The sequence below is a fragment of the Humulus lupulus genome, chromosome 9, assembly GCF_963169125.1.
Source record: "Humulus lupulus chromosome 9, drHumLupu1.1, whole genome shotgun sequence".
Lineage (NCBI taxonomy): Eukaryota > Viridiplantae > Streptophyta > Magnoliopsida > Rosales > Cannabaceae > Humulus > Humulus lupulus.
The window spans coordinates 69,585,228-69,599,442 of record NC_084801.1 but is presented as its reverse complement, the minus strand read 5'-3'; positions in this window follow the sequence as shown (position 1 = coordinate 69,599,442).

The following is a 14,215-nucleotide window of genomic DNA, read 5'->3' as shown; positions in this document are numbered from 1 at the left end:
TGATGCACACCATGACCGATCGGGTGTGGCGTGTCCTCTGAGTGCCCCAGGGGATGTCTGAAGAGTTGAATAGGTGCAATGTCCGATCGCGTGCATGCCATCTGTGCAGGTGTGTGCGTACCCGAGGAGTTGCACAGGTGCAGTGTCCGATCGGGTACATGCCATCTAGGCAGGCGTGTGCGCACCCGAGGAGCTGCCCAGGCATGGTGTTTGTAAAGATCCACGCATGTCTGAGCAGTTGGGCGTATGACCGAAGATTCCAAGGGGTTGCACCCTGGTTCCGAGGAGCATCAAGGCACCCGAGGGGCCTTTCGCCCGAGCAGTCAATGGTGCATCCGAGGGGCTAGGGTCAGTCCGAGGGAAGCTATGTGATACCCGATTGGTGAGTGTTGATCTGAGCGGATGGAAGGACATACACTCGGGTGGTAGGCATGTCCGAGCAGCCATAGGTATCTCCGAATATTCAAGCAAAAAAAAAAGCCATGACCGATCAGCCATGAGTGTTTTCCCTAAACCCATTTCGAGAAAGCCTAAATCCCAAAGGACATTGGCACAAACACTTTTTCTCACTCAAAATACACAACAACAAGATCAAAATATGGGATTTGAAAGGTTCATATGAAGTTCTAGGGATCCTATCTATTATCAAATACCCAAGGACCCAAATATGCAATTTGGGATGAAAAGTTAATTTTTCTTCAAATTTTCATGAAATTGAAGACAAAGTTGATTTACCCATAGCCTAAAAAACATCAAAACAGCCATAATACACATTATTCATCAAGGATTCAAACACAAGTTCATGGGTGTATGTTGAGTAAGGGTTTCGGCCTACAAGGTTTTTCCTTAAGCTTTGAGAAAGAAGAAAACACATAAATGTAGATGAGGAAGAAGAGCTTACCCAAATGTGTTGATTTCTTGAGGAATGCTTGTTTTTGCTTGAAGAAAATTGAACCTTCTTGAAATCCTTGAAGCTTTTCGGCCAAGAGGAGAGCTTTTGGAGGTACACGGCCAAAAGAAAAAAGATGAAGGACTTTGGGAGCTTTTTAATTTTCTTTTTGCTTATTAGATTATGAGCACTTATGGGTCTATTTAAAGGAAAAAAGTGGAAATTGTCACTTATTCTTAGACTGTTGGAATTCCCTTGGGTATGTTATCTCCCCACGATTGCGAGCAGTTAATTACAGTGATAGTGGTCTGCTAAGGCATTGTGTTTTGTTGCAGAGGCGGGAAAATGTGTACAGTTAGATTTTTTATTATCATGTCGTCAGCGGTGGAGAAAAAAGTTTATTATGTGAGAATATCATATAATAAACTTGGGGGGCAAATGTTATCCCCAAAATTTGAAATTAATGACGTGGAAATAGAAGTGACAAATGGCAAGGAATGGCTGGGTAATCTAGCATAGGAGTGATCCGGTAGAATTTTTGTCAGAAAGGTGAAGATTTTTGACTGACCAGTCAAGTGTCATGACCGACCAGTCAGGTGCTTGTCCGACCAGTTAAGTGTCATGACCGATCGGTCAGGTGCTTGTCCGACCAGTCAGGTGCTTCTCCAACCAGTCAGGTGCTTGTTCGACCAGTCAAGTGTTTGGACGACCAGACGTGTGTTTGCCCGACCAGTCACTTGTCTTGGCCGACCAGTGAGGGTTTGGCCGACCGGTAAAGTGTTTTGGCTCTCCAGTTTTCCTTCTGGGTGTGATGTGGACCGACTAAACAGAACAGTGCTACGCAAGAGATCCCAGTAATGGCTTCAGCTAGAATCGGTCATACCTGCGCGAGAATCTCTCATATTATCCCAAAGAATCGCATATTTTTGTATTTTAGATGTTATTATTTATTAAAATATTGAAAGAATAACAGAAAGATCCCGATTATGAGGGACTGCGTTTGTACGATCCTGGGCTTATAAATACAAAGCTCATGGCATCATAGAGAGGATTCGAATTCTGATTTTCCTAAGAGAGTATTTTACAATTTGAGAGAAATATTGTATTCTTTTCATCTACACTGAAGAAACTCAGTTGACTCAGGTTCATCTGATCTTGAGTGTAGATTTATAATCATAACTCTAAGTGGACTAGGCTATTACCAACACATTGGGGCTGAACCACTATAAAAATTGCTAGTGTCGTTTTTCTCTTGAAGATTTACTGTAGTTTTGACGTTTACTCGTCGTTGGCCAAAACCGTGGTCAACACATTTATAGTTTACTATTATTTATTAGATTGCAATTAAATATTGTAGTGAATTTAATAATAGGAAAATTTTGAATTTAAAAGAAAATGGCAGAGTAAAATATAAAGTAAAAAAATATATGATACTTTACATGAGGAAGAGTATACTCTGTAGTGACATAGCAGTTCTCATAATCGACTACAACTCATCATAATGAACATTCCACTTAAAAACAAATGAAAAAAAAGACTCGCTAGGCAATTACCCTTTTTTTCATATCTATATTCTTTGCTGAAAAATGAAGAATACGATAAAAGTTTCGTGGAAAAGATAAAGGCCCCTTATCAGATTGGAACTGATGACTTACGCTTCTTAGGACGTTTAAAGAGTGTGACTCTACCGTAAAATGGCCCATTTGATTCAATTCATGAATTAGCCCACTATGAGTGTATTGAATTTGCATTTATAAATAGATACTCTATGTAATTATAGATTTTTAATGAGAATTATTTACTCACCTGGGGCTATAGTATGTTCCAAGGGTTGGGTTGTTCACCCATTAAAGCAGTACATGAGTTGGGTTCAGAAAATCGTTACACAGTTTGGTCCATATCCGGTGTGGGTGTTAGAGCATTGAGAGGACCTTTTCCTAGTACGAGAGGACCGAGAAGGATGCACCTCTGGTGTACCAGTTATCATGCAAATATAGCATGAACAGTTCACCATGAGCAGGAGTTTCTCGATATTAGATCTTGAAACAAAGGAGGACCATTTCTCACATCAAGGTAACTATGATAGCCAAAAGAAGACTCTTAGGTCGTTGATTAAAATTCTACCTATATTTTCATTCACTTAATGGTCAAACCAACAATGGAATTTACTCTAACATCCCGCTAGAGGAAAGACTAACTACTACAAGGGCTTATGCCAACCAACAAGCAGGGGGACAGAGCAAAGACATCACTTCGCTAGAACTAGACATTGCCTTTTACCATCCCACCACTAGGAGACTGAGACTCGAGGCATGGTTAAGTATTCCCTTCCACTCTGGAAGTCCTTTTATTTCCCAGTGAACAATATCTTTATTTTCTTTGATTTTATGTTCTACGAATAAGAACTTTACCTTCCTTTGCAGTGAGCTTCTAGAGAGAATGAAGTCAGTCTTGTAGATCCAGGGTTTTTCCGACGTAGCCACCTATGGCCTACCTGAAGGGGCGATGGTTCCTTGTCTCTGTTATCCTTATCTCTCACAAGAGCAACTTAACAAAACAATCCATTGAAGATTGGTATACAAGATTAGAGTCAACTTGACTACTTTCACTTCAATGGGATAGACAGGGATCGAACCTGCCATGATGCTTGCAAACTCTATCCCCCAATCCAATGTTGATCAATAGTTAAATCTAATAATATGTCGTATAGTTGTTGTAAGAAAGAGCAAAAGAAAGGAAGGCTATAGTTGAATAAGTCGATCTTCTTTTCTTCTATTAATCTAACATCGTCTTGTAGTTCCCTTTAGTCTATTTCTAAGAAGCTAGGATAGCTAATATCAAATTATCTCTTTCAAGCCCCGTTTCCAGAAGCAAAAGCTAGAACATAATAGCGATTGGCAGTATGAGTGTCAGAAAGCTGCCGATGCTATATTGCTGCCTACTCGAATCAACATCCCTCGAAGAGTTTTCTCACTCCTATGGTTGTTTTAATCTGTTAGATCAATCGGGGCTCTAATGTCATTTCTATTACATCCAAAGGCTAGTTCAAGCTCTCAGATATAGGTTAGTTCTCCCTTTCGATATGAATCCCTTATTTCCTCCTTAGAAGCGAATCTCTTCTTGAAATCCTTCTTCCCAGATTCCTCAACCAAGGATAAATCAATTGACTGTGTAAGCTCTCTAAGGTAGCTACTATTTTTAATGAGGTTCCTAGTGAGGTCATTCTAATCTTCCCATGGTTCTAACCGGTCGCTTATCCTAGTGACATTCTATCATCCTATGTCACTATATCAAGATTAGTAATACCTTTCATCCTAGTTCTTCTCTTTCCTCTAGGTTAGAGAATATCTTCTTTGTAGATGTATTTATTACTTACTGCATTGTGAGAGGAAAGGATTGTAAGACTTTAGTTTGTCATAGCTAGTATGTTAATTTCTCTTTCCTGCCTTGATAGTGGCTTAATCCCTAGATAGTAAGAGAACATAGTTGAAGGTATTTAATTATCCTCCTCAATCAAGAACCTCTTTCTTTTTCTTTAAATAAAGAAAGAGGTGGCTAGATTCACAGTCTGTTCCAGACTAGAAAGTCTTTCAAAGAGCTTTTTGGGATGGAACTCAGTATTCAAGTAAGTTGAGAAAGATATTCCACCAGAAAGCTAGGCTCCCACTAATCTGAATAATAAGGAAGGATGTTATCTCCCTATCACTTACTGTCATAGGACTAGGGAAGCTACTTCCAAGGAGAAAAGAAAGCTACTTCTAAAGGGGCTTGCAACTTGATTAGAGAAGGGTCGCTCGTGGGTTCATTTCCTATAGCGAGGATCAGAAAGAGATTAAATAGACAACATGTTTGATTTGATACTCGTCTAAAATTCAATCAAGGTAAACACCATTCTAAATCGTTCCTTTTCATTCTCCTATATTAGTGATTTCATAAAAAAAAAAGTTTCGCACTCGGGAGAAACCATCCCAAATAGGTTGAAGTGGATACTGATATAGATGCATTCGAATAAATTATGGTTTTTTTTTAATAAATGAAACTATAAAATGATGCCAGCATATACGCTAAGGTACAATCAACTATGGATTGAGACTACACTAAGGTTATGAAAGAGCTTAGCCAAACTATAGAGGCTAAGGTGTTGAACTTCCGCTGTGGATTAAGACTCTGTAAAGGTGCAAAAGCCTAGCGAACAAAGATTTCATACCTTTCTTGCTTAGTAAGGCGCATCCATTTTCTTTCTCCTCCACATTAAGGACTATACCACCAAGCCTGTTCCAACTCATCGCCTTATCTACTACACTTTTTCCCTTATCTGCAACACAGAGTACTCGTGATCTAACGCCCAACAAGAAGAGCTATGTAGGTCACAACCCCAAAGCCCAAACAAAAAACATAAAAATACAACCTAGTTCAAATTACCACAACCTAATTGATATATTGTTCAGTTATCACAACTTACGGCATATACTACTCATAATCTATAATTTAACATATATAGAGTTCAATAATCATTCATATCGTATCATATCACTCGCATAGCATAACTTAACATTACCATAACATACTATAATGTGTCATGCTTATCACATAATCATAACAAATTATATCAAGTCACCACATCACATAATTATAGCATATTACAATAAAATCATAACACATATTACCGACGTCATTTTGGCTCCGAGCCAGTTCGTTAAGTGCACAACTAAGCACGAGAAATGTGAGAATGAATTTTATCATAACGTACACATACATCTTCATAACGTAACCATGTCATGTATGTATACAACAAACAAATAACGTAAGCAAGTGTTGACAGTTTATAGTCGCGAGTGGCATCCCACCCCAAACCTCCGTGGCCTCGGACACTTACCTGTTCCGATAACTACCATGTCCAACATCTTACCAATCACCAAATAATGTCATAACATAAACATAGGTCATGGAAACTCTGCTCAAGTGTATTCACACCCATATCAATGTAAGCATGCAACAACGTACATAAATATGCAATATCCACAAATTTATAACATACATAATAAAATCATAATCATAACCATAACATACATAAACTTAATTAGATCACATATACATAAATGTGTGCCTTCAAAGGCACACCCCGTGTTACAGTGACCACTTTTCTTACCTCAGGTCCAACAACACTTCAAAACACGTTCATTGTTCCATTATAGTATCATTTAGCAGGTCTAAAGCCAATCAACATACAAGCTTGAACTTAGAGACCACACATCATATTGGACTTTATATTCCCTTACACTTTCTAGGACTCTTAACAACCTTAAGAAAGTCTTAAAACCCTATTACAAAAAAGCCCAAACCAAAAGGTGCCAATTCATAATAAAATGGTGGACTGAATCCAAAAATCCCATTTCTGGGCAATCGGCGCGATCGCGCCCACAAAGAATTTTCACTTTCCAAGAAAGTAGCATGGTCGCGCCAGGGCATGAGCGCAGTCATGCTCAACACGATTTTGGACTCGCAAGTGCAATTCTAACCTCAATTTCTAGCTCTGAATCACAAGGTTCCTACCAAAATCACCTAATCAATCAACCTAGCATGTGTCTAACACTTCAAACCCAAATAAAATAAATCCTAAACATCTAATAAGCATCTATTAATCAATAACACAAATATTTAACCATATTCACCATCAATGTAACGCCCTACTACCTTAGAGTCGTTACTAAGTGAGTTTAAAATGTGCAATTAACTCGCTAAGTGAGGTTTTTATAACAAAAGCGTGCTTTAAACAAAATGTCAAGGCTGTAATCTTTAAAAAGTACTCTATTACATTAAAAGTTCAAGAGTTTGACTTCGGGATCCCATAACTCAGTATATAAAATATTTACAACTCAAAACAAGTTTATAAGTAATTAACCATCAAAACTAGGGTTTGAACAACCATTCCTCAAAAATATCCCCAACCAAAGCAGTCGGGCAGGCCGAACATGTACGCGCCGCCCCCACGCTCTCCGTACTCATGGCTGGTTGACTTTTTCTTTGCCCTTACCTGCAACACAGAGCACCCATGAGCCGAAGCCTAGCAAGAAAACTCAAACAGTACATAACATATGCATAATATACAGTCATTACAGCAGATAGCTCATATCTAGTCAGACAGTCCATAAAATCTAACACATATTCGGCCATGTCGTCCCAGAAGCGTTACCAAAGCCTGGGATCTCGGTCTACACTGTGAGGATATCCCATGTATCCATTGGGGTCTCACCCTAACCACGAGCACTCCATGTGCTAAGTGGTATTCCTGGCCTCGCTACCGTTCTCGGCCTTCGCCGTTCTCGGCCCTTCGCCATTCCCGGACCTTCGTCATTCATTCTGCTATTTCCACATTTAGCATACTCAAATAACAATCAAATACATAATCATTCATATAATGCTACATCCTAGCAATAATAAAATCTAGGGCCATGCCCTGCAACAAAACTATGGGCCCAAGCCCTGCTTTACGGGTGCTACAGTTTTCTTACCTGTATCCCGAGCTTCCGATGCCCCAAAGCCGCGAACATGGTCCTCTAACCCGAGCCTCTCCATAGACCTAGTCACAACACATTTAAAACATCCTTTATTACTAATCAATCCCAAAACCATTTCCTGAGACCAATCCCGTACTCTCGGGACCCCTAATTCCCTAAAAAAATGCATTGGAGCCATCCCCCGAGTCCCCGGGCAAAAGCCCTAAAAACACAATTTTTGGCTGTCAAAAATGGCCTAGGGCTGTGGCACTCCCTTCAAGGGCCGCGGCGCCCAGTGGGTTTCCCCCATCCTGATGCAACCTCGCACTGCGGTGCCCAAGAACATGGCCGCGACGCTCCTTCGCGAACCCAGATTTCTAGGTTTTCTCTTGCGTTTTTCCCGAGCTAAAACCACTCCAAATCATCCCAAACAAGTACCTATGCCCCAAAATCAATTCAAAACCCCAAATGAACCCTTTAACAACCTATAAACATCATAACTAAACCCAATTACACAATCACACCCAAAAATCCACTCTTGAGCCCAAATTTCAGAAACCTATACCATGGCTTCTAGGATTTAAACCATAGCTTGAAAAATATGAACGTTGCTTCTAAAATCTTAAACCACATCAGAAACTAAAATATAAACATGTTAGAACTCTTACCTCAATCAAGAATCTGGTTTGAACCTGTAACGCCTTACTACCTTAGAGCCGTTACTAAGTGAGTTTAAAACGGAAGTTGTGCAACTAACTGACTCTACGAGGTTTCTAAAACCAAAAAGTGTGACTAAACCAGAGTTTAAGGCTGTACTCTTTGAAAATGTTTAGTTTCATTGAAAACATTAAGTATCGAACATCCGAGATCCCAAAATAAGCTTTACAACTCAAAAATAGATTCACACTTGATTAACTATAAAAAAAAATAGGTTAATACAGCCATATTCAAAACGCCCCCAACCAAAGCAGTCGGGCAGGCCGAACATGTACGCGCCGCCCCCACACTCTCCATACTCATGGCCGGTTGACTGACTCTTTGCTTTTACCTACCACACAGAGCACCCGTGAGCCGAAGCCCATCAAGAAAACTCATACAGTATATAACATATGCATAAAATATAGCTGACATACAATCCACTGATAAATAGGAAAACCATCAAACTGAACAAACACGGCCATGCCGCCCCAGAGGCCTTACCAAAGCCTGGGGTCTCGGTCCTTACCGTAAGGATAACTCATGTATCCATTGGGTCCCACCCTCGCTACAAGCACTCCATGTGCTAAGTGTTACTTCAGGCCCCAAGGCCGTTCTCAGCCTTCGCCGCTCTCGGCCTTAGCCGTTCATTTCATTATAATCACACATATAGTACATTTCGAAATAATCATTCAAACATATAATAATTCATTTAAGGTTATACATTCGCACGTAATACAATCTAGGGCCATGCCCTGCAATAACACTGTGGGCCCATGCCCTGTTCTCGGGTACTACGGTTTTCTTTCCTTTCAATTCGATATCTTTGATCACCTGACTCCTCGAGCACGATCCCACTCGAGCCCTAGCGCTCACCTAAAAAAAATTCATAAGTCAAAGTCATTACCAAACCTCATGTCCAAAACCTAGCCTCGGGACCAATCCCGAGCCCCTGGAAAGTCCTAGATCCACAAAACAAGGTGGTGGAATCGAGCCCCGAACCCTAGGTCAAAATCCCTCAAAAATAGCCCAAAAACCCCTTTCTGTGAACAGTGCAGCGCTACAGTGCTCTAAAGAGGGCGCTGTAGCGCTACAAGCAGAACCACACATCCCCAGAAACAGGGCCTAGCGCTACAGCACCCAAAGACTAGCGCTAGTTGCAGATAGGCAACACCCAAATTTGTTTTCTGCGATTTCTTTCAACCATTTCAACCCCAAACTTGTCCAAATCTTTCCCAAACCCAAAAACAAACTTATCAACACCTCACACTCATCCCAAGCATCCCAAGAACTTATAACCCAAGCTCAAACAACCCAAAACTCAAGATCTACCATAATGAACCCTAAACCCAGAAATTCAGTCAAACATCAAAGTTAAGGACTTAGAAATCATACCGGGGATGAAATTCGACCTTGAGTTGAACCCTAGACCTCCTTAGCTTGCTCCTTCTCAACCTTGGCCTGATTTCCCCAAAAATCCCCATCTATTTAGCTTAAATACACAGCTCAAACCAGTCAAACCCTAAAACTGAAATTTCTAAAACTTACCTCAATGTTTGATGTGTTCTTGCTAATCCCTTGCCAATCTTCAAGTCTAGCTTAGGATCCTTGATGCTCAGCTTATCCTAGCTCACCACTGAACTTAGCTCCAAGAAAAATGAAGGGAAATGGTGGGAGAACCACAAACCGATCCTTTGAAGAAAACCCACACTGTTTTTCTCTCTTTTCTTTTTCTTCCTTCTTTCTTTCTTTTTCTCAGCCTTATAACTCTATTCTACCAATCCCACTAAATATAAAGCTTCATTTAACTTATCTCTAAAAATCCTAAAGACCAAAATGCCCTCCCTATTAATTCTAAACCTTTTTTCCATGTAGGGCCATTTTAGTCATTTTACCCAATTCCCACTAATTCCTCGAGTGTCTCTAATAATTTCCCGCTTGCTACCCAATACCTGATTAATCACCAAATATATGTTCCTCATCATCAAGACTAACCTCAATATATTTTCCAAATTCCCATTTAAACTCCCCAGGCTTGACCCAAGCTGGGAACAAATTCCCGCTTTGACTTTTCCGCTAACCCGCTCATTCTAGGATCGTCTCGAGTCACAGATCACAGATATCAACACAGTCATGCCCAAAATGGCTAAATTACAATTATGCCCGTTCTAACACAATCAGGTCCACATGCATACTAATACACATAGTCATGCATCTCAAATAGTCAAATAGTCATATAACATGCTTTAAATCATAATCATGCATTTGACTCATTAAGGTCACACACACAAATCCCATTATGCCCTCTAGGCACACTAATCAAGGTCCTTAAGCCTTATTAGCGAATTCGGGTCGTTACAGAACCCTTCTCAATTCCAGCCTCCAATCTCTTTCCTCTTGGTCATCCTAGTTGAATATCCAAATGAAACCAGCCATATCCCCTTTAGATTTCCACACTCAATCTCTGTAAATTCAGACTTAAAATCAACAAAAGCATAGCACAAACTCTTACCTCTGAACCACCTTGGCCTAAGCTTGATCTTGGTCACTTCAAACCTCTTGATCCTCCTCCTAAGACCCAAATTCAGCTTCTTTCTTCTGCTTTTCTTTTATTCTATCTCTAGGTCTCAATTCTTAGCATAAACCAACTATTACCAAGTGTTATACGTGTATCCCTTTTTCCTTCTGCTGAAGGTTTTCTATCTTGTCAAATGACCATTCTACCCTTCCTCAAATATCCCTTCCTAACTAAGCCTCAAGGGCTCCTTTGTCATTTCATATCTATATTACAATTCTACCATTTTCCCACCTGAACCTGTTACCCTCAGCGGTTACTAATAGTTACGCAAGTTACCAAATTTCCAGTTACCATTAGCTCACAAGAACTCAATTTACAAAATCCCCAAAACACCCCTGGGGTCCCCCCGAGCCGGGTATAAAATCCCGTTGTGACTTTTGAGTTATCTAGCTCTATAGGACCATCTCGGCACGTGCATCACATTAATATCACCACATCCACGTGGTACAAATCACATAATATAATTATCACATTTATGCCCTCAACGGGCTAAAATTACCAATTTACCCCTATCATGCAAATGGGGCCCACATGCGTATTTATACTACCTAAACATGCATTCTAATCACATACTCATTTAAATTCATATATTATCATATTAATTCACTTATTGCCCTCCAGGCACGCTAATCAAGGTCCTAAACCATATTAGCAACTTAGGGTGTTACAACCAAACACTGGATTTATCAACGAACTTGAAAAGCATAGTTCAAAGAGTTTACCTATCAATACCTTTGCCAGAATCCTCAATTCCTTATTCCTTTTCAGTAACTCGTAGCCCGACAAAATAGATAAACTGACGTCCTTCTCAAATTTCTTAAGCCACGAAGGTTCAGATCAAGAACTAGAGAAGTGTTCATACTCCTTTACTCTATCGTGTCTCGTAAATGAAATTTCTCACAATCCTGAAAATTCTAACCATAATTTCTCTTTTTATTATAGTAATAAATAATTGTGTAATACATAATTACTGTCTTACCCCTAACTCTAAATTTCCACAAGCATTAACTTAAGCTCTCTTTTGTAATTTCCCATTAAACTAATAGTTTTGACTTATGAAAATTACAATCTCTCCCACAAGATTCATAATTATACTTATTCCCCTAAATCCCATTATCTTTTTCACTTAAGCCCACGATACTTAAATGAACCGTGTTTTGCCACTATCATACATATACATATTGTTGACTGCATTTTTAGCCAACGACGTGAGAACGTCAATAACGACAAGCCTTCAAGAGAATATAAATACACAGACAGTTTATATAAAGAAAATAAAGAACACACAAGATTTTATAGTGGTTCAGCCCCGATTGTTGGTAATAGCCTAATCCACTTAGAGTTGTGATTTATATATCTGTACTCAAGATCAGATGGACTGAACCAACTGAGTTTCTTCAGTACTGATGGCAAAAATACAAGAATTCTCTCTCTAGAGTACTCAGACCCAATTTTCTCTCTCTAGAATACACAGTCCCAATTTTCTCTCTGTAGAAAGAAGAAGCAGAAGAAGCCCCCTCTCTCATCCCATAAGCTCTCTATTTATAGGCCTGGGATCCTCAACTGATATCCCCTTATGATAGGGATATTTTATTATATTTATTACATTTAAACATTCAAAATTCGAAATGTAACAAACCCCCCATTTGTGGGAAGAATGAGAGATTCCCGCGTATGTTGTTGAAGCTGTCTCTGGGAATCTTGACTTAGTCTCCTCTAGCTAGTTGATCCACCTCCTACTGACCACCCATGCAAGTGTTGGTCGGACGTGCATGGTGGTAGGACATGCATGGTGGTAGGACATGTTTTCGTGGGTTGAACGTGCATGGTGGTAGGACATGCACTTCTCTCCTCTAACATGGCACTCTCCTCTAGCATGCCATGTTCCTCCTTGAACCAATCTCCTTGGCTTCTCCTCGGACCAAGGTGGTCCGAGGCAACCTCCTTGGCACCTAACCTTGGACAACATTGAGGCAACCTCCTCCATGACATCTCACCTTCGACAAGATCAAGGCATTCTCCTTTGGCATCTCTTAAACATGTCCGATCGAACATTGTATAGGCTTTCCTTATCAAAATCTAAGTCTCCTTCCTCTTGCATGAGATTCCTCCTCCTTAGCTACTTACCTTGGACACGTTCGAGCCAACACTTAGGAAACCTTGGGAGGCTTGCCTCCTACACACCCTTGGGGTCTCTTAGGACCACATCCTCCTTGGGGTCTCCTAAGACCACTTTCTCCTTGGAGTCTCCTAGGACCACATCCTCCTTGGGGTCTCCTAGGACCACTCCCCTTAGCTCTCCTAGAATGCATTCTCCTTAGCCTCCTAGGATGCATTCTCCAATTTTTGGGTATAACACATATCATAACCATGAAACAAATTACATATTATCATGAAATTTTTAAAGAAAACAATTTCACATATGCATCAACATAAATTACCAAATTATCCTCACAGGCCAAATTAGCAAGATACCCATGAAATGCAACGGCGGATATTGCACTATGGTTATGGTATATTCCCTTTCCTTTAGGAAGAGCCATAGAAACCTATGAGATTGATTGAACAAGCCAACACTTAAAGGCGAATAAGAATCATAAAACTAATGGACGGACCGCAATGCAAGTACTAGAACACTTGAAATAGAGGAAAGACCTACCGACTGATTTCGAGAACTGTTATAGTTCTACAATATCTAGTTGACCGAGAAAGACCACACTTGTAGGGGACTTTTCCCAATTTCAACAACTTTTGATCGATTCTCCCCTCTTCACTGGAAGCTACGAAAATCCTTATTGAATAAAAGAATCGCATGCACAAAGAAAGAAACGTCAATCGTTACTGCCAAAGTGTTTGATTCAAGAGCTAGATTTGAACCAACACTTCCCAGAGGCCCAGCGCATTCCCATTTATTCTAATTACATTGTTAATCCGGTTTGTCATGCTGCCCGTGAGTACATCCAGGGGCAAAAACACCCTGGCTTCGTTGGCTCATAGACCTCCGGATACAATGAAAAAACCTGATGTGAGGGGGGCCACTTCCCACTCCCCCTCCCTTGGAAAATAAACTCACTGCCAATTATTGACCAAGGCCTCCCCCTTACACCTTACGACGATGGAATTTGTCGACCCATTCCAAGGGTTAACACTTGTCTTTTTAATCCTCCTCGTGAAAGCTTCAACATGACTTAGACTGAGTAAGGTAGCTTTACGAAACTTCACATCAACCTTCGATCGGAATACAAATGATATTAGAAACTCCATCATTGGAGCAAACAATGTAATGGCTTCGATTAGAGCAAAGCCCAAAATGGTATAACCAAATGATTGTTTAGCCAATGATGGATTTCGCGCCACAGAATGAATTAAAGAACTAAAGATGTTTCCAATACCGATAGCAGCTCTCGCTGAAGCAAATGTAGCAGCTCTGACACCTATTAATTTTGCAACTTCTAACATTTCTTAAAAAACCAAAGTCTCATCATGCTTTCTTTTTTATTCGCGATCATATTTTATGGGTTCCTCGTCCATGGAATCATTGTCAATTCTTCTCCT